Below are 25,536 nucleotides of genomic sequence, written 5' to 3'. Positions count from 1 at the left end.
TGTTAATATATAATCAGTAGATGTAAAACGTTTTTCAGAGGTTGTATTGTACTTTTCTGCAATCATATAAAATATAGATCTGGAAATTCACATCCACATTTCAATTTTGAAAAGAATAGGACAAATGATCACTTGAAATTACAAACATAAAAATAAAAGCTTTTTGGGCAAATGTTTAAACATGGTTTCACCTCTATGCAACAGCACATGTAAAAAGTTTGTCAGAGGTTTTAAAACGTTTTTCAGAGGTTGTATTGTACTTTTCTGCAATCATACAAAATATAGATCTGGAAATTCACATCCACATTTCAATTTGGAAAAGAATAGTACAAATGATCACTTGAATTTACAAACTTTAAAATAAATGCTTTTTTGAAAAATGTTTAAACATGGTTTCACATCTATGCCACAGCTCATGTAAAGTTTGTCAGAGGTTTTAAAAGTATTTTTCTCCAAAAAAGCAAAATGTAGATCCGTAAATTCACTTCTACATTTCAATTTGAGAAAGAATAACATAAATGTTAAAATGAAACTACCAACTTTAAAATACATGCATTTTTGAGAAATACTTAAACTTTGCTTCACATCTATGAATTTTCATGTATAAGTATTATTAGTCTTTGTAAAACTTTTAAAAATGTTTAAAAATATAGTTTACAACCAGAAAAATAAATGCAGAAAAAGAAATACGCGTTTATCTGACAATATGAAAAAGTATCAATAAATGCTAAAATGAATGTCCACACATTGAAATAAATGCGTTTTAAGAAAAGATTAAAGCTAGTTTTCTCATCTATGAACTTCATTGTTAATATATAAACAGTACATGTAAAACGTTTTTCAGAGGTTGTATTGTACTTTTCTGCAATCATATAAAATATAGGTCTGGAAATTCACATCAACATTTCAATTTTGAAAAGAATAGTAGAAATGGTCACTTGAAATTACAAACTTTAAAATAAATGCTTTTTTGAGAAATGTTTAAACATGATTTCACATCTATGCAACAGCTCATGTAAAGTTTGTCAGAGGTTTTAAAAGTACTTTTCTCCAAAAAAGCAAAATGTAGATCCGTAAATTCACTTCTACATTTCAATTTTAGAAAGAATAAAATAAATGTTAAAATGAAACAACCAACTTTAAAATACATGCATTTTTGAGAAATACTTAAACTTTGCTTCACATCTATGAATTTTCATGTATAAGTGTTAATAGTCTTTGTAAAACTTTTAAAAACGTTTAAAAATATAGTTTACAACCAGAAAAATAAATGCAGAAAAAGAAATACGCATTAATCTGACAATTTGAAAAAGTATCAATAAATGCTAAAATGAATGTCCACACATTGAAATAAATGCGTTTTAAGAAAAGATTAAAGCTAGTTTTCTCATCTATGAACTTCATTGTTAATATATAAACAGTACATGTAAAACGTTTTTCAGAGGTTGTATTGTATTTTTCTGCAATCATATAAAATATAGATCTGGAAATTCACATCCACATTTCAATTTTGAAAAGAATAGGACAAATGATCACTTGAAATTACAAACATAAAAATAAAAGCTTTATGGACAAATGTTTAAACATGGTTTCACCTCTATGCAACAGCACATGTAAAAAGTTTGTCAGAGGTTTTAAAACGTTTTTCAGAGGTTGTATTGTACTTTTCTGCAATCATACAAAATATAGATCTGGAAATTCACATCCACATTTCAATTTGGAAAAGAATAGTACAAATGATCACTTGAAATTACAAACTTTAAAATAAATGCTTTTTTGAAAAATGTTTAAACATGATTTCACATCTATGCAACAGCACAAGTAAAAAGTTTGTCAGAGGTTTTAAAAGTACTTTTCTCCAAAAAAGCAAAATGTTGATCAGTAAATTCACTTCTACATTTCAATTTGAGAAAGAATAACATAAATGTTAAAATGAAACTACCAACTTTAAAATACATGCTTTTTTGAGAAACTTTGCTTCACATCTATGAATTTTCATGTATAAGTATTAATAGTCTTTGTAAAACTTTTAAAAATGTTTAAAAATATAGTTTACAACCAGAGAAAGAAATGCAGAAAAAGAAATACGCGTTTATCTGACAATTTGAAAAAGTATCAATAAATTCTAAAATGAATGTCCACACAGCACATGTAAAAAGTTTATCAGAGGTTTTAAAACGTTTTTCAGAGGTTGTATTGTACTTTTTTGCAATCATACGAAATATAGATCTGGAAATTCACATCCACATTTCAATTTTGAAAAGAATAATAGAAATGATCACTTGAAATTACAAACTTTAAAATAAATGCTTCTTTGAGAAATGTTTAAACATGATTTCACGTCTATGCAACAGCACATGTAAAAAGTTTGTCAGAGGTTTTAAAAGTACTTTTCTACAAGAAAGCAAAATGTAGATCTGTAAATTCACATCTACATATCAATTTTAGAAAGAATAACATAAATGTTAAAATGAAACAACTAACTTTAAAATACATGCATTTTGAGAAATACTTAAACTTTGCTTCACATCTATGAATTTTCATGTATAAGTATTAATAGTCTTTGTAAAACTTTTAAAAACGTTTAAAAATATAGTTTACAACCAGAAAAATAAATGCAGAAAAAGAAATACGCGTTTATCTGACAATATGAAAAAGTATCAATAAATGCTAAAATGAATGTCCACACATTGAAATAAATGCGTTTTAAGAAAAGATTAAAGCTAGTTTTCTCATCTATGAACTTCATTGGTAATATATAAACAGTACATGTAAAACGTTTTTCAGAGGTTGTATTGTACTTTTCTGCAATCATATAAAATATAGATCTGGAAATTCACATCCACATTTCAATTTTGAAAAGAATAGGACAAATGATCACTTGAAATTACAAACATAAAAATAAAAGCTTTTTGGACAAATGTTTAAACATGGTTTCACCTCTATGCAACAGCACATGTAAAAAGTTTGTCAGAGGTTTTAAAACGTTTTTCAGAGGTTGTATTGTACTTTTCTGCAATCATACAAAATATAGATCTGGAAATTCACATCCACATTTCAATTTGGAAAAGAATAGTACAAATGATCACTTGAAATTACAAACTTTAAAATAAATGCTTTTTTGAAAAATGTTTAAACATGGTTTCACATCTATGCCACAGCACATGTAAAAAGTATGTCAGAGGTTTTTAAAAGTACTTTTCTACAAGAAAGTTAAATGTAGATCCGTAAATTCACTTCTACATTTCAATTTGAGAAAGAATAACATAAATGTTAAAATGAAACTACCAACTTTAAAATACATGCATTTTTGAGAAATACTTAAACTTTGCTTCACATCTATGAATTTTCATGTATAAGTATTATTAGTCTTTGTAAAACTTTTAAAAATGTTTAAAAATATAGTTTACAACCAGAAAAATAAATGCAGAAAAAGAAATACGCGTTTATCTGACAATATGAAAAAGTATCAATAAATGCTAAAATGAATGTCCACACATTGAAATAAATGCGTTTTAAGAAAAGATTAAAGCTAGTTTTCTCATCTATGAACTTCATTGTTAATATATAAACAGTACATGTAAAACGTTTTTCAGAGGTTGTATTGTACTTTTCTGCAATCATATAAAATATAGATCTGGAAATTCACATCCACATTTCAATTTTGAAAAGAATAGGACAAATGATCACTTGAAATTACAAACATAAAAATAAAAGCTTTTTGGACAAATGTTTAAACATGGTTTCACCTCTATGCAACAGCACATGTAAAAAGTTTGTCAGAGGTTTTAAAAAGTTTTTCAGAGGTTGTATTGTACTTTTCTGCAATCATACAAAATATAGATCTGGAAATTCACATCCACATTTCAATTTGGAAAAGAATAGTACAAATGATCACATGAAATTACAAACTTTTAAAATAAATGCTTTTTTGAAAAATGTTTAAACATGATTTCACATCTATGCAACAGCACAAGTAAAAAGTTTGTCAGAGGTTTTAAAAGTACTTTACTCCAAAAAAGCAAAATGTTGATCAGTAAATTCACTTCTACATTTCAATTTTAGAAAGAATAACATAAATGTTAAAATGAAACTACCAACTGTAAAATACATGCATTTTTGAGAAGTACTTAAACTTTGATTCACATCTATGAATTTTCATGTATAAGTATTAATAGTCTTTGTAAAACTTTTAAAAATGTTTAAAAATATAGTTTACAACCAGAAAAATAAATGCAGAAAAAGAAATACGCGTTTATCTGACAATATGAAAAAGTATCAATAAATGCTAAAATGAATGTCCACACATTGAAATAAATGCGTTTTAAGAAAAGATTAAAGCTAGTTTTCTCATCTATGAACTTCATTGTTAATATATAATCAGTAGATGTAAAACGTTTTTCAGAGGTTGTATTGTACTTTTCTGCAATCATATAAAATATAGATCTGGAAATTCACATCCACATTTCAATTTTGAAAAGAATAGGACAAATGATCACTTGAAATTACAAACATAAAAATAAAAGCTTTTTGGACAAATGTTTAAACATGGTTTCACCTCTATGCAACAGCACATGTAAAAAGTTTGTCAGAGGTTTTAAAACGTTTTTCAGAGGTTGTATTGTACTTTTCTGCAATCATACAAAATATAGATCTGGAAATTCACATCCACATTTCAATTTGGAAAAGAAGAGTACAAATGATCACTTGAAATTACAAACTTTAAAATAAATGCTTTTTTGAAAAATGTTTAAACATGGTTTCACATCTATGCCACAGCACATGTAAAAAGTATGTCAGAGGTTTTTAAATGTACTTTTCTACAAGAAAGTTAAATGTAGATCCGTAAATTCACTTCTACATTTCAATTTGAGAAAGAATAACATAAATGTTAAAATGAAACTACCAACTGTAAAATACATGCATTTTTGAGAAGTACTTAAACTTTGATTCACATCTATGAATTTTCATGTATAAGTATTAATAGTCTTTGTAAAACTTTTAAAAATGTTTAAAAATATAGTTTACAACCAGAAAAATAAATGCAGAAAAAGAAATAAGCGTTTATCTGACAATTTGAAAAAGTATCAATAAATGCTAAAATGAATGTCCACACATTGAAATAAATGCGTTTTAAGAAAAGATTAAAGCTAGTTTTCTCATCTATGAACTTCATTGTTAATATATAATCAGTAGATGTAAAACGTTTTTCAGAGGTTGTATTGTACTTTTCTGCAATCATATAAAATATAGATCTGGAAATTCACATCCACATTTCAATTTTGAAAAGAATAGGACAAATGATCACTTGAAATTACAAACATAAAAATAAAAGCTTTTTGGACAAATGTTTAAACATGGTTTCACCTCTATGCAACAGCACATGTAAAAAGTTTGTCAGAGGTTTTAAAACGTTTTTCAGAGGTTGTATTGTACTTTTCTGCAATCATACAAAATATAGATCTGGAAATTCACATCCACATTTCAATTTGGAAAAGAATAGTACAAATGATCACTTGAAATTACAAATTTTTAAAATAAATGCTTTTTTGAAAAATGTTTAAACATGATTTCACATCTATGCAACAGCACATGTAAAAAGTTTGTCAGAGGTTTTAAAACGTTTTTCAGAGGTTGTATTGTACTTTTCTGCAATCATACAAAATATAGATCTGGAAATTCACATCCACATTTCAATTTGGAAAAGAATAGTACAAATGATCACTTGAAATTACAAATTTTTAAAATAAATGCTTTTTTGAAAAATGTTTAAACATGATTTCACATCTATGCAACAGCACAAGTAAAAAGTTTGTCAGAGGTTTTAAAAGTACTTTTCTCCAAAAAAGCAAAATGTTGATCAGTAAATTCACTTCTACATTTCAATTTTAGAAAGAATAACATAAATGTTAAAATGAAACTACCAACTGTAAAATACATGCATTTTTGAGAAGTACTTAAACTTTGATTCACATCTATGAATTTTCATGTATAAGTATTAATAGTCTTTGTAAAACTTTTAAAAATGTTTAAAAATATAGTTTACAACCAGAAAAATAAATGCAGAAAAAGAAATACGCGTTTATCTGACAATATGAAAAAGTATCAATAAATGCTAAAATGAATGTCCACATATTGAAATAAATGCGTTTTAAGAAAAGATTAAAGCTAGTTTTCTCATCTATGAACTTAATTGTTAATATATAATCAGTAGATGTAAAACGTTTTTCAGAGGTTGTATTGTACTTTTCTGCAATCATATAAAATATAGATCTGGAAATTCACATCCACATTTCAATTTTGAAAAGAATAGGACATATGATCACTTGAAATTACAAACATAAAAATAAAAGCTTTTTGGACAAATGTTTAAACATGGTTTCACCTCTATGCAACAGCACATGTAAAAAGTTTGTCAGAGGTTTTAAAACGTTTTTCAGAGGTTGTATTGTACTTTTCTGCAATCATACAAAATATAGATCTGGAAATTCACATCCACATTTCAATTTTGAAAAGAATAATAGAAATGATCACTTGAAATTACAAACTTTAAAATAAATGCTTTTGTGAAAAATGTTTAAACTTGATTTCACATCTATGCAACAGCTCATGTAAAGTTTGTCAGAGGTTTTAAAAGCACTTTTCTCCAAAAAAGCAAAATGTAGATCCGTAAATTCACTTCTACATTTCAATTTTAGAAAGAATAACATAAATGTTAAAATGAAACTACCAACTGTAAAATACATGCATTTTTGAGAAGTACTTAAACTTTGATTCACATCTATGAATTTTCATGTATAAGTATTAATAGTCTTTGTAAAACTTTTAAAAATGTTTAAAAATATAGTTTACAACCAGAAAAATAAATGCAGAAAAAGAAATACGCGTTTATCTGACAATATGAAAAAGTATCAATAAATGCTAAAATGAATGTCCACACATTGAAATAAATGCGTTTTAAGAAAAGATTAAAGCTAGTTTTCTCATCTATGAACTTCATTGTTAATATATAATCAGTAGATGTAAAACGTTTTTCAGAGGTTGTATTGTACTTTTCTGCAATCATATAAAATATAGATCTGGAAATTCACATCCACATTTCAATTTTGAAAAGAATAGGACAAATGATCACTTGAAATTACAAACATAAAAATAAAAGCTTTTTGGACAAATGTTTAAACATGGTTTTACCTCTATGCAACAGCACATGTAAAAAGTTTGTCAGAGGTTTTAAAACATTTTTCAGAGGTTGTATTGTACTTTTCTGCAATCATACAAAATATAGATCTGGAAATTCACATCCACATTTCAATTTGGAAAAGAATAGTACAAATGATCACTTGAAATTACAAACTTTAAAATAAATGCTTTTTTGAAAAATGTTTAAACATGGTTTCACATCTATGCAACAGCTCATGTAAAGTTTGTCAGAGGTTTTAAAAGTACTTTTCTCCAAAAAAGCAAAATGTAGATCCGTAAATTCACTTCTACATTTCAATTTTAGAAAGAATAACATAAATGTTAAAATGAAACAACCAACTTTAAAATACATGCATTTTTGAGAAATACTTAAACTTTGCTTCACATCTATGAATTTTCATGTATAAGTATTAATAGTCTTTGTAAAACTTTTAAAAACGTTTAAAAATATAGTTTACAACCTGAAAAATAAATGCAGAAAAAGAAATACGCATTAATCTGACAATTTGAAAAAGTACCAATAAATGCTAAAATGAATGTCCACACATTGAAATAAATGCGTTTTAAGAAAAGATTAAAGCTAGTTTTCTCATCTATGAACTTCATTGTTAATATATAAATAGTACATGTAAAACGTTTTTCAGAGGTTGTATTGTATTTTTCTGCAATCATATAAAATATAGATCTGGAAATTCACATCCACATTTCAATTTTGAAAAGAATAGGACAAATGATCACTTGAAATTACAAACATAAAAATAAAAGCTTTATGGACAAATGTTTAAACATGGTTTCACCTCTATGCAACAGCACATGTAAAAAGTTTGTCAGAGGTTTTAAAACGTTTTTCAGAGGTTGTATTGTACTTTTCTGCAATCATACAAAATATAGATCTGGAAATTCACATCCACATTTCAATTTGGAAAAGAATAGTACAAATGATCACTTGAAATTACAAACTTTAAAATAAATGCTTTTTTGAAAAATGTTTAAACATGATTTCACATCTATGCAACAGCACAAGTAAAAAGTTTGTCAGAGGTTTTAAAAGTAATTTTCTCCAAAAAAGCAAAATGTTGATCAGTAAATTCACTTCTACATTTCAATTTGAGAAAGAATAACATAAATGTTAAAATGAAACTACCAACTTTAAAATACATGCTTTTTTGAGAAACTTTGCTTCACATCTATGAATTTTCATGTATAAGTATTAATAGTCTTTGTAAAACTTTTAAAAATGTTTAAAAATATAGTTTACAACCAGAGAAAGAAATGCAGAAAAAGAAATACGCGTTTATCTGACAATTTGAAAAAGTATCAATAAATTCTAAAATGAATGTCCACACAGCACATATAAAAAGTTTATCAGAGGTTTTAAAACGTTTTTCAGAGGTTGTATTGTACTTTTCTGCAATCATACAAAATATAGATCTGGAAATTCACATCCACATTTCAATTTTGAAAAGAATAATAGAAATGATCACTTGAAATTACAAACTTTAAAATAAAGGATTTTTAGAAAAATGTTTAAACTTGATTTCACATCTATGCAACAGCTCATGTAAAGTTTGTCAGAGGTTTTAAAAGCACTTTTCTCCAAAAAAGCAAAATGTAGATCCGTAAATTCACTTCTACATTTCAATTTTAGAAAGAATAACATAAATGTTAAAATGAAACTACCAACTGTAAAATACATGCATTTTTGAGAAGTACTTAAACTTTGATTCACATCTATGAATTTTCATGTATAAGTATTAATAGTCTTTGTAAAACTTTTAAAAATGTTTAAAAATATAGTTTACAACCAGAAAAATAAATGCAGAAAAAGAAATAAGCGTTTATCTGACAATTTGAAAAAGTATCAATAAATGCTAAAATGAATGTCCACACATTGAAATAAATGCGTTTTAAGAAAAGATTAAAGCTAGTTTTCTCATCTATGAACTTCATTGTTAATATATAATCAGTAGATGTAAAACGTTTTTCAGAGGTTGTATTGTACTTTTCTGCAATCATATAAAATATAGATCTGGAAATTCACATCCACATTTCAATTTTGAAAAGAATAGGACAAATGATCACTTGAAATTACAAACATAAAAATAAAAGCTTTTTGGACAAATGTTTAAACATGGTTTCACCTCTATGCAACAGCACATGTAAAAAGTTTGTCAGAGGTTTTAAAACGTTTTTCAGAGGTTGTATTGTACTTTTCTGCAATCATACAAAATATAGATCTGGAAATTCACATCCACATTTCAATTTGGAAAAGAATAGTACAAATGATCACTTGAAATTACAAACTTTAAAATCAATGCTTTTTTGAAAAATGTTTAAACATGGTTTCACATCTATGCCACAGCACATGTAAAAAGTATGTCAGAGGTTTTTAAAAGTACTTTTCTACAAGAAAGTTAAATGTAGATCCGTAAATTCACTTCTACATTTCAATTTGAGAAAGAATAACATAAATGTTAAAATGAAACAACCAACTTTAAAATACATGCATTTTTGAGAAATACTTAAACTTTGCTTCACATCTATGAATTTTCATGTATAAGTATTAATAGTCTTTGTAAAACTTTTAAAAATGTTTAAAAATATAGTTTACAACCAGAAAAATAAATGCAGAAAAAGAAATACGCATTAATCTGACAATTTGAAAAAGTATCAATAAATGCTAAAATGAATGTCCACACATTGAAATAAATGCGTTTTAAGAAAAGATTAAAGCTAGTTTTCTCATCTATGAACTTCATTGTTAATATATAAACAGTACATGTAAAACGTTTTTCAGAGGTTGTATTGTACTTTTCTGCAATCATATAAAATATAGATCTGGAAATTCACATCAACATTTCAATTTTGAAAAGAATAGTAGAAATGGTCACTTGAAATTACAAACTTTAAAATAAATGCTTTTTTGAGAAATGTTTAAACATGATTTCACATCTATGCAACAGCTCATCTAAAGTTTGTCAGAGGTTTTAAAAGTACTTTTCTCCAAAAAAGCAAAATGTAGATCCGTAAATTCACTTCTACATTTCAATTTTAGAAAGAATAACATAAATGTTAAAATGAAACAACCAACTTTAAAATACATGCATTTTTGAGAAATACTTAAACTTTGCTTCACATCTATGAATTTTCATGTATAAGTATTAATAGTCTTTGTAAAACTTTTAAAAACGTTTAAAAATATAGTTTACAACCAGAAAAATAAATGCAGAAAAAGAAATACGCATTAATCTGACAATTTGAAAAAGTATCAATAAATGCTAAAATGAATGTCCACACATTGAAATAAATGCGTTTTAAGAAAAGATTAAAGCTAGTTTTCTCATCTATGAACTTCATTGTTAATATATAAACAGTACATGTAAAACGTTTTTCAGAGGTTGTATTGTATTTTTCTGCAATCATATAAAATATAGATCTGGAAATTCACATCCACATTTCAATTTTCAAAAGAATAGGACAAATGATCACTTGAAATTACAAACATAAAAATAAAAGCTTTATGGACAAATGTTTAAACATGGTTTCACCTCTATGCAACAGCACATGTAAAAAGTTTGTCAGAGGTTTTAAAACTTTTCTGCAATCATACAAAATATAGATCTGGAAATTCACATCCACATTTCAATTTGGAAAAGAATAGTACAAATGATCACTTGAAATTACAAACTTTAAAATAAATGCTTTTTTGAAAAATGTTTAAACATGATTTCACATCTATGCAACAGCACAAGTAAAAAGTTTGTCAGAGGTTTTAAAAGTACTTTTCTCCAAAAAAGCAAAATGTTGATCAGTAAATTCACTTCTACATTTCAATTTGAGAAAGAATAACATAAATGTTAAAATGAAAATACCAACTTTAAAATACATGCTTTTTTGAGAAACTTTGCTTCACATCTATGAATTTTCATGTATAAGTATTAATAGTCTTTGTAAAACTTTTAAAAATGTTTAAAAATATAGTTTACAACCAGAGAAAGAAATGCAGAAAAAGAAATACGCGTTTATCTGACAATTTGAAAAAGTATCAATAAATTCTAAAATGAATGTCCACACAGCACATGTAAAAAGTTTATCAGAGGTTTTAAAACGTTTTTCAGAGGTTGTATTGTACTTTTCTGCAATCATACGAAATATAGATCTGGAAATTCACATCCACATTTCAATTTTGAAAAGAATAATAGAAATGATCGCTTGAAATTATAAACTTTAAAATAAATGCTTTTTTGAAAAATATTTAAACTTGATTTCACATCTATGCAACAGCTCATGTAAAGTTTGTCAGAGGTTTTAAAAGTACTTTTCTCCAAAAAAGCAAAATGTAGATCCGTAAATTCACTTCTGCATTTCAATTTTAGAAAGAATAACATAAATGTTAAAATGAAACAACCAACTTTAAAATACATGCATTTTTGAGAAGTACTTAAACTTTGCTTCACATCTATGAATTTTCATGTATAAGTATTAATAGTCTTTGTAAAACTTTTAAAAACGTTTAACAATATAGTTTACAACCAGAAAAATAAATTCAGAAAAAGAAATACGCATTAATCTGACAATTTGAAAAAGTATCAATAAATGCTAAAATGAATGTCCACACATTGAAATAAATGAGTTTTAAGAAAAGATTAAAGCTAGTTTTCTCATCTATGAACTTCATTGTTAATATATAAACAGTACATGTAAAACGTTTTTCAGAGGTTGTATTGTACTTTTCTGCAATCATACAAAATATAGATTTGGAAATTCACATCCACATTTCAATTTTGAAAAGAATAGTAGAAATGGTCACTTGAAATTACAAACTTTAAAATAAATGCTTCTTTGAGAAATGTTTAAACATGATTTCACCTCTATGCAACAGCACGTGTAAAAAGTTTGTCAGAGGTTTTAACAGTACTTTTCTACAAGAAAGCAAAATGTAGATCTGTAAATTCACATCTACATATCAATTTTAGAAAGAATAACATAAATGTTAAAATGAAACAACTAACTTTAAAATACATGCATTTTTGAGAAATACTTAAACTTTGCTTCACATCTATGATTTTTCATGTATAAGTATTAATAGTCTTTGTAAAACTTTTAAAAACGTTTAAAAATATAGTTTACAACCAGAAAAATAAATGCAGAAAAAGAAATACGCGTTTATCTGACAATATGAAAAAGTATCAATAAATGCTAAAATGAATGTCCACACATTGAAATAAATGCGTTTTAAGAAAAGATTAAAGCTAGTTTTCTCATCTATGAACTTCATTGTTAATATATAAACAGTACATGTAAAACGTTTTTCAGAGGTTGTATTGTACTTTTCTGCAATCATATAAAATATAGATCTGGAAATTCACATCCACATTTCAATTTTGAAAAAAATAGTAGAAATGGTCACTTGAAATTACAAACTTTAAAATAAATGCTTTTTTGAGAAATGTTTAAACATGATTTCACATCTATGCAACAGCTCATGTAAAGTTTGTCAGAGGTTCTAAAAGTACTTTTCTCCAAAAAAGCAAAATGTAGATCTGTAAATTCACTTCTACATTTCAATTTTAGAAAGAATAACATAAATGTTAAAATGAAACAACCAACTTTAAAATACATGCATTTTTGAGAAATACTTAAATTTTGCCTCACATCTATGAATTTTCATGTATAAGTATTAATAGTCTTTGTAAAACTTTTAAAAACGTTTAAAAATATAGTTTACAACCAGAAAAATAAATGCAGAAAAGGAAATACGCATTTATCTGACAATTTGAAAAAGTATCAATAAATGCTTAAATGAATGTCCACACATTCAAATAAATGCGTTTTAAGAAAAGATTAAAGCTAGTTTTCTCATCTATGAACTTCATTGTTAATATATAAACAGTACATGTAAAACGTTTTTCAGAGGTTGTATTGTACTTTTCTGCAATCATATAAAATATAGATCTGGAAATTCACATCCACATTTCAATTTTGAAAAGAATAGGACAAATGATCACTTGAAATTACAAACATAAAAATAAAAGCTTTTTGGACAAATGTTTAAACATGGTTTCACCTCTATGCAACAGCACATGTAAAAAGTTTGTCAGAGGTTTTAAAACGTTTTTCAGAGGTTGTATTGTACTTTTCTGCAATCATACAAAATATAGATCTGGAAATTCACATCCACATTTCAATTTGGAAAAGAATAGTACAAATGATCACTTGAAATTACAAACTTTAAAATCAATGCTTTTTTGAAAAATGTTTAAACATGGTTTCACATCTATGCCACAGCACATGTAAAAAGTATGTCAGAGGTTTTTAAAAGTACTTTTCTACAAGAAAGTTAAATGTAGATCCGTAAATTCACTTCTACATTTCAATTTGAGAAAGAATAACATAAATGTTAAAATGAAACTACCAACTTTAAAATACATGCATTTTTGAGAAATACTTAAACTTTGCTTCACATCTATGAATTTTCATGTATAAGTATTATTAGTCTTTGTAAAACTTTTAAAAATGTTTAAAAATATAGTTTACAACCAGAAAAATAAATGCGGAAAAAGAAATACGCGTTTATCTGACAATATGAAAAAGTATCAATAAATGCTAAAATGAATGTCCACACATTGAAATAAATGCGTTTTAAGAAAAGATTAAAGCTAGTTTTCTCATCTATGAACTTCATTGTTAATATATAAACAGTACATGTAAAACGTTTTTCAGAGGTTGTATTGTACTTTTCTGCAATCATATAAAATATAGATCTGGAAATTCACATCAACATTTCAATTTTGAAAAGAATAGTAGAAATGGTCACTTGAAATTACAAACTTTAAAATAAATGCTTTTTTGAGAAATGTTTAAACATGATTTCACATCTATGCAACAGCTCATGTAAAGTTTGTCAGAGGTTTTAAAAGTACTTTTCTCCAAAAAAGCAAAATGTAGATCCGTAAATTCACTTCTACATTTCAATTTTAGAAAGAATAACATAAATGTTAAAATGAAACAACCAACTTTAAAATACATGCATTTTTGAGAAATACTTAAACTTTGCTTCACATCTATGAATTTTCATGTATAAGTATTAATAGTCTTTGTAAAACTTTTAAAAACGTTTAAAAATATAGTTTACAACCAGAAAAATAAATGCAGAAAAAGAAATACGCATTAATCTGACAATTTGAAAAAGTATCAATAAATGCTAAAATGAATGTCCACACATTGAAATAAATGCGTTTTAAGAAAAGATTAAAGCTAGTTTTCTCATCTATGAACTTCATTGTTAATATATAAACAGTACATGTAAAACGTTTTTCAGAGGTTGTATTGTATTTTTCTGCAATCATATAAAATATAGATCTGGAAATTCACATCCACATTTCAATTTTGAAAAGAATAGGACAAATGATCACTTGAAATTACAAACATAAAAATAAAAGCTTTATGGACAAATGTTTAAACATGGTTTCACCTCTATGCAACAGCACATGTAAAAAGTTTGTCAGAGGATTTAAAACGTTTTTCAGAGGTTGTATTGTACTTTTCTGCAATCATACAAAATATAGATCTGGAAATTCACATCCACATTTCAATTTGGAAAAGAATAGTACAAATGATCACTTGAAATTACAAACTTTAAAATAAATGCTTTTTTGAAAAATGTTTAAACATGATTTCACATCTATGCAACAGCACAAGTAAAAAGTTTGTCAGAGGTTTTAAAAGTACTTTTCTCCAAAAAAGCAAAATGTTGATCAGTAAATTCACTTCTACATTTCAATTTGAGAAAGAATAACATAAATGTTAAAATGAAACTACCAACTTTAAAATACATGCTTTTTTGAGAAACTTTGCTTCACATCTATGAATTTTCATGTATAAGTATTAATAGTCTTTGTAAAACTTTTAAAAATGTTTAAAAATATAGTTTACAACCAGAGAAAGAAATGCAGAAAAAGAAATACGCGTTTATCTGACAATTTGAAAAAGTATCAATAAATTCTAAAATGAATGTCCACACAGCACATGTAAAAAGTTTATCAGAGGTTTTAAAACGTTTTTCAGAGGTTGTATTGTACTTTTCTGCAATCATACAAAATATAGATCTGGAAATTCACATCCACATTTCAATTTTGAAAAGAATAATAGAAATGATCACTTGAAATTACAAACTTTAAAATAAATGCTTCTTTGAGAAATGTTTAAACATGATTTCACCTCTATGCAACAGCACATGTAAAAAGTTTGTCAGAGGTTTTAAAAGTACTTTTCTCCAAAAAAGCAAAATGTTGATCAGTAAATTCACTTCTACATATCAATTTTAGAAAGAATAACATAAATGTTAAAATGAAACAAGTAACTTTAAAATACATGCATTTTTGAGAAATACTTAAACTTTGCTTCACATCTATGAATTTTCATGTTAAAGTATTAATAGTCTTTGTAAAACTTTTAAAAACGTTTAAAAATATAGTTTACGACCAGAAAAATAAATGCAGAAAAAGAAATACGCGTTTATCTGACAATATGAAAAAGTATCAATAAATGCTAAAATGAATGTCCACACATTGAAATAAATGCGTTTTAAGAAAAGATTAAAGCTAGTTTTCTCATCTATGAACTTCATTGGTAATATATAAACAGTACATGTAAAACGTTTTTCAGAGGTTGTATTGTACTTTTCTGCAATCATATAAAATATAGATCTGGAAATTCACATCCACATTTCAATTTTGAAAAAAATAGTAGAAATGGTCACTTGAAATTACAAACTTTAAAATAAATGCTTTTTTGAGAAATGTTTAAACATGATTTCACATCTATGCAACAGCTCATGTAAAGTTTGTCAGAGGTTTTAAAAGTACTTTTCTCCAAAAAAGCAAAATGTAGATCTGTAAATTCACTTCTACATTTCAATTTTAGAAAGAATAACATAAATGTTAAAATGAAACAACCAACTTTTAAATACATGCATTTTTGAGAAATATTTAAATTTTGCCTCACATCTATGAATTTTCATGTATAAGTATTAATAGTCTTTGTAAAACTTTTAAAAACGTTTAAAAATATAGTTTACAACCAGAAAAATAAATGCAGAAAAAGAAATACGCATTTATCTGACAATTTGAAAAAGTATCAATAAATGCTAAAATGAATGTCCACACATTGAAATAAATGCGTTTTAAGAAAAGATTAAAGCTAGTTTTCTCATCTATGAACTTCATTGTTAATATATAAACAGTACATGTAAAACGTTTTTCAGAGGTTGTATTGTACTTTTCTGCAATCATATAAAATATAGATCTGGAAATTCACATCCACATTTCAATTTTGAAAAGAATAGGACAAATGATCACTTGAAATTACAAACATAAAAATAAAAGCTTTTTGGACAAATGTTTAAACATGGTTTCACCTCTATGCAACAGCACATGTAAAACGTTTGTCAGAGGTTTTAAAACGTTTTTCAGAGGTTGTATTGTACTTTTCTGCAATCATACAAAATATAGATCTGGAAATTCACATCCACATTTCAATTTGGAAAAGAATAGTACAAATGATCACTTGAAATTACAAACTTTAAAATAAATGCTTTTTTGAAAAATGTTTAAACATGGTTTCACATCTATGCCACAGCACATGTAAAAAGTATGTCAGAGGTTTTTAAAAGTACTTTTCTACAAGAAAGTTAAATGTAGATCCGTAAATTCACTTCTACATTTCAATTTGAGAAAGAATAACATAAATGTTAAAATGAAACTACCAACTTTAAAATACATGCATTTTTGAGAAATACTTAAACTTTGCTTCACATCTATGAATTTTCATGTATAAGTATTATTAGTCTTTGTAAAACTTTTAAAAATGTTTAAAAATATAGTTTACAACCAGAAAAATAAATGCAGAAAAAGAAATACGCGTTTATCTGACAATATGAAAAAGTATCAATAAATGCTAAAATGAATGTCCACACATTGAAATAAATGCGTTTTAAGAAAAGATTAAAGCTAGTTTTCTCATCTATGAACTTCATTGTTAATATATAAACAGTACATGTAAAACGTTTTTCAGAGGTTGTATTGTACTTTTCTGCAATCATATAAAATATAGATCTGGAAATTCACATCCACATTTCAATTTTGAAAAGAATAGGACAAATGATCACTTGAAATTACAAACATAAAAATAAAAGCTTTTTGGACAAATGTTTAAACATGGTTTCACCTCTATGCAACAGCACATGTAAAAAGTTTGTCAGAGGTTTTAAAACGTTTTTCAGAGGTTGTATTGTACTTTTCTGCAATCATACAAAATATAGATCTGGAAATTCACATCCACATTTCAATTTGGAAAAGAATAGTACAAATGATCACTTGAAATTACAAACTTTTAAAATAAATGCTTTTTTGAAAAATGTTTAAACATGATTTCACATCTATGCCACAGCACAAGTAAAAAGTTTGTCAGAGGTTTTAAAAGTACTTTTCTACAAGAAAGTTAAATGTAGATCCGTAAATTCACTTCTACATTTCAATTTGAGAAAGAATAACATAAATGTTAAAATGAAACTACCAACTGTAAAATACATGCATTTTTGAGAAGTACTTAAACTTTGATTCACATCTATGAATTTTCATGTATAAGTATTAATAGTCTTTGTAAAACTTTTAAAAATGTTTAAAAATATAGTTTACAACCAGAAAAATAAATGCAGAAAAAGAAATACGCGTTTATCTGACAATATGAAAAAGTATCAATAAATGCTAAAATGAATGTCCACACATTGAAATAAATGCGTTTTAAGAAAAGATTAAAGCTAGTTTTCTCATCTATGAACTTCATTGTTAATATATAATCAGTAGATGTAAAACGTTTTTCAGAGGTTGTATTGTACTTTTCTGCAATCATATAAAATATAGATCTGGAAATTCACATCCACATTTCAATTTTGAAAAGAATAGGACAAATGATCACTTGAAATTACAAACATAAAAATAAAAGCTTTTTGGACAAATGTTTAAACATGGTTTCACCTCTATGCAACAGCACATGTAAAAAGTTTGTCAGAGGTTTTAAAACGTTTTTCAGAGGTTGTATTGTACTTTTCTGCAATCATACAAAATATAGATCTGGAAATTCACATCCACATTTCAATTTGGAAAAGAATAGTACAAATGATCACTTGAAATTACAAACTTTTAAAATAAATGCTTTTTTGAAAAATGTTTAAACATGATTTCACATCTATGCAACAGCACAAGTAAAAAGTTTGTCAGAGGTTTTAAAAGTACTTTTCTCCAAAAAAGCAAAATGTTGATCAGTAAATTCACTTCTACATTTCAATTTTAGAAAGAATAACATAAATGTTAAAATGAAACTACCAACTGTAAAATACATGCATTTTTGAGAAGTACTTAAACTTTGATTCACATCTATGAATTTTCATGTATAAGTATTAATAGTCTTTGTAAAACTTTTAAAAATGTTTAAAAATATAGTTTACAACCAGAAAAATAAATGCAGAAAAAGAAATACGCGTTTATCTGACAATATGAAAAAGTATCAATAAATGCTAAAATGAATGTCCACATATTGAAATAAATGCGTTTTAAGAAAAGATTAAAGCTAGTTTTCTCATCTATGAACTTCATTGTTAATATATAATCAGTAGATGTAAAACGTTTTTCAGAGGTTGTATTGTACTTTTCTGCAATCATATAAAATATAGATCTGGAAATTCACATCCACATTTCAATTTTGAAAAGAATAGGACAAATGATCACTTGAAATTACAAACATAAAAATAAAAGCTTTTTGGACAAATGTTTAAACATGGTTTCACCTCTATGCAACAGCACATGTAAAAAGTTTGTCAGAGGTTTTAAAACGTTTTTCAGAGGTTGTATTGTACTTTTCTGCAATCATACAAAATATAGATCTGGAAATTCACATCCACATTTCAATTTTGAAAAGAATAATAGAAATGATCACTTGAAATTACAAACTTTAAAATAAATGCTTTTGTGAAAAATGTTTAAACTTGATTTCACATCTATGCAACAGCTCATGTAAAGTTTGTCAGAGGTTTTAAAAGCACTTTTCTCCAAAAAAGCAAAATGTAGATCCGTAAATTCACTTCTACATTTCAATTTTAGAAAGAATAACATAAATGTTAAAATGAAACTACCAACTGTAAAATACATGCATTTTTGAGAAGTACTTAAACTTTGATTCACATCTATGAATTTTCATGTATAAGTATTAATAGTCTTTGTAAAACTTTTAAAAATGTTTAAAAATATAGTTTACAACCAGAAAAATAAATGCAGAAAAAGAAATACGCGTTTATCTGACAATATGAAAAAGTATCAATAAATGCTAAAATGAATGTCCACACATTGAAATAAATGCGTTTTAAGAAAAGATTAAAGCTAGTTTTCTCATCTATGAACTTCATTGTTAATATATAATCAGTAGATGTAAAACGTTTTTCAGAGGTTGTATTGTACTTTTCTGCAATCATATAAAATATAGATCTGGAAATTCACATCCACATTTCAATTTTGAAAAGAATAGGACAAATGATCACTTGAAATTACAAACATAAAAATAAAAGCTTTTTGGACAAATGTTTAAACATGGTTTTACCTCTATGCAACAGCACATGTAAAAAGTTTGTCAGAGGTTTTAAAACATTTTTCAGAGGTTGTATTGTACTTTTCTGCAATCATACAAAATATAGATCTGGAAATTCACATCCACATTTCAATTTGGAAAAGAATAGTACAAATGATCACTTGAAATTACAAACTTTAAAATAAATGCTTTTTTGAAAAATGTTTAAACATGGTTTCACATCTATGCAACAGCTCATGTAAAGTTTGTCAGAGGTTTTAAAAGTACTTTTCTCCAAAAAAGCAAAATGTAGATCCGTAAATTCACTTCTACATTTCAATTTTAGAAAGAATAACATAAATGTTAAAATGAAACAACCAACTTTAAAATACATGCATTTTTGAGAAATACTTAAACTTTGCTTCACATCTATGAATTTTCATGTATAAGTATTAATAGTCTTTGTAAAACTTTTAAAAACGTTTAAAAATATAGTTTACAACCAGAAAAATAAATGCAGAAAAAGAAATACGCATTAATCTGACAATTTGAAAAAGTATCAATAAATGCTAAAATGAATGTCCACACATTGAAATAAATGCGTTTTAAGAAAAGATTAAAGCTAGTTTTCTCATCTATGAACTTCATTGTTAATATATAAATAGTACATGTAAAACGTTTTTCAGAGGTTGTATTGTATTTTTCTGCAATCATATAAAATATAGATCTGGAAATTCACATCCACATTTCAATTTTGAAAAGAATAGGACAAATGATCACTTGAAATTACAAACATAAAAATAAAAGCTTTATGGACAAATGTTTAAACATGGTTTCACCTCTATGCAACAGCACATGTAAAAAGTTTGTCAGAGGTTTTAAAACGTTTTTCAGAGGTTGTATTGTACTTTTCTGCAATCATACAAAATATAGATCTGGAAATTCACATCCACATTTCAATTTGGAAAAGAATAGTACAAATGATCACTTGAAATTACAAACTTTAAAATAAATGCTTTTTTGAAAAATGTTTAAACATGATTTCACATCTATGCAACAGCACAAGTAAAAAGTTTGTCAGAGGTTTTAAAAGTACTTTTCTCCAAAAAAGCAAAATGTTGATCAGTAAATTCACTTCTACATTTCAATTTGAGAAAGAATAACATAAATGTTAAAATGAAACTACCAACTTTAAAATACATGCTTTTTTGAGAAACTTTGCTTCACATCTATGAATTTTCATGTATAAGTATTAATAGTCTTTGTAAAACTTTTAAAAATGTTTAAAAATATAGTTTACAACCAGAGAAAGAAATGCAGAAAAAGAAATACGCGTTTATCTGACAATTTGAAAAAGTATCAATAAATTCTAAAATGAATGTCCACACAGCACATGTAAAAAGTTTATCAGAGGTTTTAAAACGTTTTTCAGAGGTTGTATTGTACTTTTCTGCAATCATACAAAATATAGATCTGGAAATTCACATCCACATTTCAATTTTGAAAAGAATAATAGAAATGATCACTTGAAATTACAAACTTTAAAATAAATGCTTCTTTGAGAAATGTTTAAACATGATTTCACCTCTATGCAACAGCACATGTAAAAAGTTTGTCAGAGGTTTTAAAAGTACTTTTCTCCAAAAAAGCAAAATGTTGATCAGTAAATTCACTTCTACATATCAATTTTAGAAAGAATAACATAAATGTTAAAATGAAACAAGTAACTTTAAAATACATGCATTTTTGAGAAATACTTAAACTTTGCTTCACATCTATGAATTTTCATGTATAAGTATTAATAGTCTTTGTAAAACTTTTAAAAACGTTTAAAAATATAGTTTACGACCAGAAAAATAAATGCAGAAAAAGAAATACGCGTTTATCTGACAATATGAAAAAGTATCAATAAATGCTAAAATGAATGTCCACACATTGAAATAAATGCGTTTTAAGAAAAGATTAAAGCTAGTTTTCTCATCTATGAACTTCATTGGTAATATATAAACAGTACATGTAAAACGTTTTTCAGAGGTTGTATTGTACTTTTCTGCAATCATATAAAATATAGATCTGGAAATTCACATCCACATTTCAATTTTGAAAAAAATAGTAGAAATGGTCACTTGAAATTACAAACTTTAAAATAAATGCTTTTTTGAGAAATGTTTAAACATGATTTCACATCTATGCAACAGCTCATGTAAAGTTTGTCAGAGGTTTTAAAAGTACTTTTCTCCAAAAAAGCAAAATGTAGATCTGTAAATTCACTTCTACATTTCAATTTTAGAAAGAATAACATAAATGTTAAAATGAAACAACCAACTTTTAAATACATGCATTTTTGAGAAATACTTAAATTTTGCCTCACATCTATGAATTTTCATGTATAAGTATTAATAGTCTTTGTAAAACTTTTAAAAACGTTTAAAAATATAGTTTACAACCAGAAAAATAAATGCAGAAAAAGAAATACGCATTTATCTGACAATTTGAAAAAGTATCAATAAATGCTAAAATGAATGTCCACACATTGAAATAAATGCGTTTTAAGAAAAGATTAAAGCTAGTTTTCTCATCTATGAACTTCATTGTTAATATATAAACAGTACATGTAAAACGTTTTTCAGAGGTTGTATTGTACTTTTCTGCAATCATATAAAATATAGATCTGGAAATTCACATCCACATTTCAATTTTGAAAAGAATAGGACAAATGATCACTTGAAATTACAAACATAAAAATAAAAGCTTTTTGGACAAATGTTTAAACATGGTTTCACCTCTATGCAACAGCACATGTAAAACGTTTGTCAGAGGTTTTAAAACGTTTTTCAGAGGTTGTATTGTACTTTTCTGCAATCATACAAAATATAGATCTGGAAATTCACATCCACATTTCAATTTGGAAAAGAATAGTACAAATGATCACTTGAAATTACAAACTTTAAAATAAATGCTTTTTTGAAAAATGTTTAAACATGGTTTCACATCTATGCCACAGCACATGTAAAAAGTATGTCAGAGGTTTTTAAAAGTACTTTTCTACAAGAAAGTTAAGTGTAGATCCGTAAATTCACTTCTACATTTCAATTTGAGAAAGAATAACATAAATGTTAAAATGAAACTACCAACTTTAAAATACATGCATTTTTGAGAAATACTTAAACTTTGCTTCACATCTATGAATTTTCATGTATAAGTATTATTAGTCTTTGTAAAACTTTTAAAAATGTTTAAAAATATAGTTTACAACCAGAAAAATAAATGCAGAAAAAGAAATACGCGTTTATCTGACAATATGAAAAAGTATCAATAAATGCTAAAATGAATGTCCACACATTGAAATAAATGCGTTTTAAGAAAAGATTAAAGCTAGTTTTCTCATCTATGAACTTCATTGTTAATATATAAACAGTACATGTAAAACGTTTTTCAGAGGTTGTATTGTACTTTTCTGCAATCATATAAAATATAGATCTGGAAATTCACATCCACATTTCAATTTTGAAAAGAATAGGACAAATGATCACTTGAAATTACAAACATAAAAATAAAAGCTTTTTGGACAAATGTTTAAACATGGTTTCACCTCTATGCAACAGCACATGTAAAAAGTTTGTCAGAGGTTTTAAAACGTTTTTCAGAGGTTGTATTGTACTTTTCTGCAATCATACAAAATATAGATCTGGAAATTCACATCCACATTTCAATTTGGAAAAGAATAGTACAAATGATCACTTGAAATTACAAACTTTTAAAATAAATGCTTTTTTGAAAAATGTTTAAACATGATTTCACATCTATGCCACAGCACAAGTAAAAAGTTTGTCAGAGGTTTTAAAAGTACTTTTCTACAAGAAAGTTAAATGTAGATCCGTAAATTCACTTCTACATTTCAATTTGAGAAAGAATAACATAAATGTTAAAATGAAACTACCAACTGTAAAATACATGCATTTTTGAGAAGTACTTAAACTTTGATTCACATCTATGAATTTTCATGTATAAGTATTAATAGTCTTTGTAAAACTTTTAAAAATGTTTAAAAATATAGTTTACAACCAGAAAAATAAATGCAGAAAAAGAAATACGCGTTTATCTGACAATATGAAAAAGTATCAATAAATGCTAAAATGAATGTCCACACATTGAAATAAATGCGTTTTAAGAAAAGATTAAAGCTAGTTTTCTCATCTATGAACTTCATTGTTAATATATAATCAGTAGATGTAAAACGTTTTTCAGAGGTTGTATTGTACTTTTCTGCAATCATATAAAATATAGATCTGGAAATTCACATCCACATTTCAATTTTGAAAAGAATAGGACAAATGATCACTTGAAATTACAAACATAAAAATAAAAGCTTTTTGGACAAATGTTTAAACATGGTTTCACCTCTATGCAACAGCACATGTAAAAAGTTTGTCAGAGGTTTTAAAACGTTTTTCAGAGGTTGTATTGTACTTTTCTGCAATCATACAAAATATAGATCTGGAAATTCACATCCACATTTCAATTTGGAAAAGAATAGTACAAATGATCACTTGAAATTACAAACTTTTAAAATAAATGCTTTTTTGAAAAATGTTTAAACATGATTTCACATCTATGCAACAGCACAAGTAAAAAGTTTGTCAGAGGTTTTAAAAGTACTTTTCTCCAAAAAAGCAAAATGTTGATCAGTAAATTCACTTCTACATTTCAATTTTAGAAAGAATAACATAAATGTTAAAATGAAACTACCAACTGTAAAATACATGCATTTTTGAGAAGTACTTAAACTTTGATTCACATCTATGAATTTTCATGTATAAGTATTAATAGTCTTTGTAAAACTTTTAAAAATGTTTAAAAATATAGTTTACAACCAGAAAAATAAATGCAGAAAAAGAAATACGCGTTTATCTGACAATATGAAAAAGTATCAATAAATGCTAAAATGAATGTCCACATATTGAAATAAATGCGTTTTAAGAAAAGATTAAAGCTAGTTTTCTCATCTATGAACTTCATTGTTAATATATAATCAGTAGATGTAAAACGTTTTTCAGAGGTTGTATTGTACTTTTCTGCAATCATATAAAATATAGATCTGGAAATTCACATCCACATTTCAATTTTGAAAAGAATAGGACAAATGATCACTTGAAATTACAAACATAAAAATAAAAGCTTTTTGGACAAATGTTTAAACATGGTTTCACCTCTATGCAACAGCACATGTAAAAAGTTTGTCAGAGGTTTTAAAACGTTTTTCAGAGGTTGTATTGTACTTTTCTGCAATCATACAAAATATAGATCTGGAAATTCACATCCACATTTCAATTTTGAAAAGAATAATAGAAATGATCACTTGAAATTACAAACTTTAAAATAAATGCTTTTGTGAAAAATGTTTAAACTTGATTTCACATCTATGCAACAGCTCATGTAAAGTTTGTCAGAGGTTTTAAAAGCACTTTTCTCCAAAAAAGCAAAATGTAGATCCGTAAATTCACTTCTACATTTCAATTTTAGAAAGAATAACATAAATGTTAAAATGAAACTACCAACTGTAAAATACATGCATTTTTGAGAAGTACTTAAACTTTGATTCACATCTATGAATTTTCATGTATAAGTATTAATAGTCTTTGTAAAACTTTTAAAAATGTTTAAAAATATAGTTTACAACCAGAAAAATAAATGCAGAAAAAGAAATACGCGTTTATC

The sequence above is a fragment of the Narcine bancroftii genome, chromosome 6 (genome assembly GCF_036971445.1).
Source record: "Narcine bancroftii isolate sNarBan1 chromosome 6, sNarBan1.hap1, whole genome shotgun sequence".
NCBI classification, from domain to species: Eukaryota; Metazoa; Chordata; class Chondrichthyes; order Torpediniformes; family Narcinidae; genus Narcine; species Narcine bancroftii.
The sequence above is the reverse complement of the archived record's forward strand: the minus strand, read 5'-3'. Positions refer to the sequence as shown.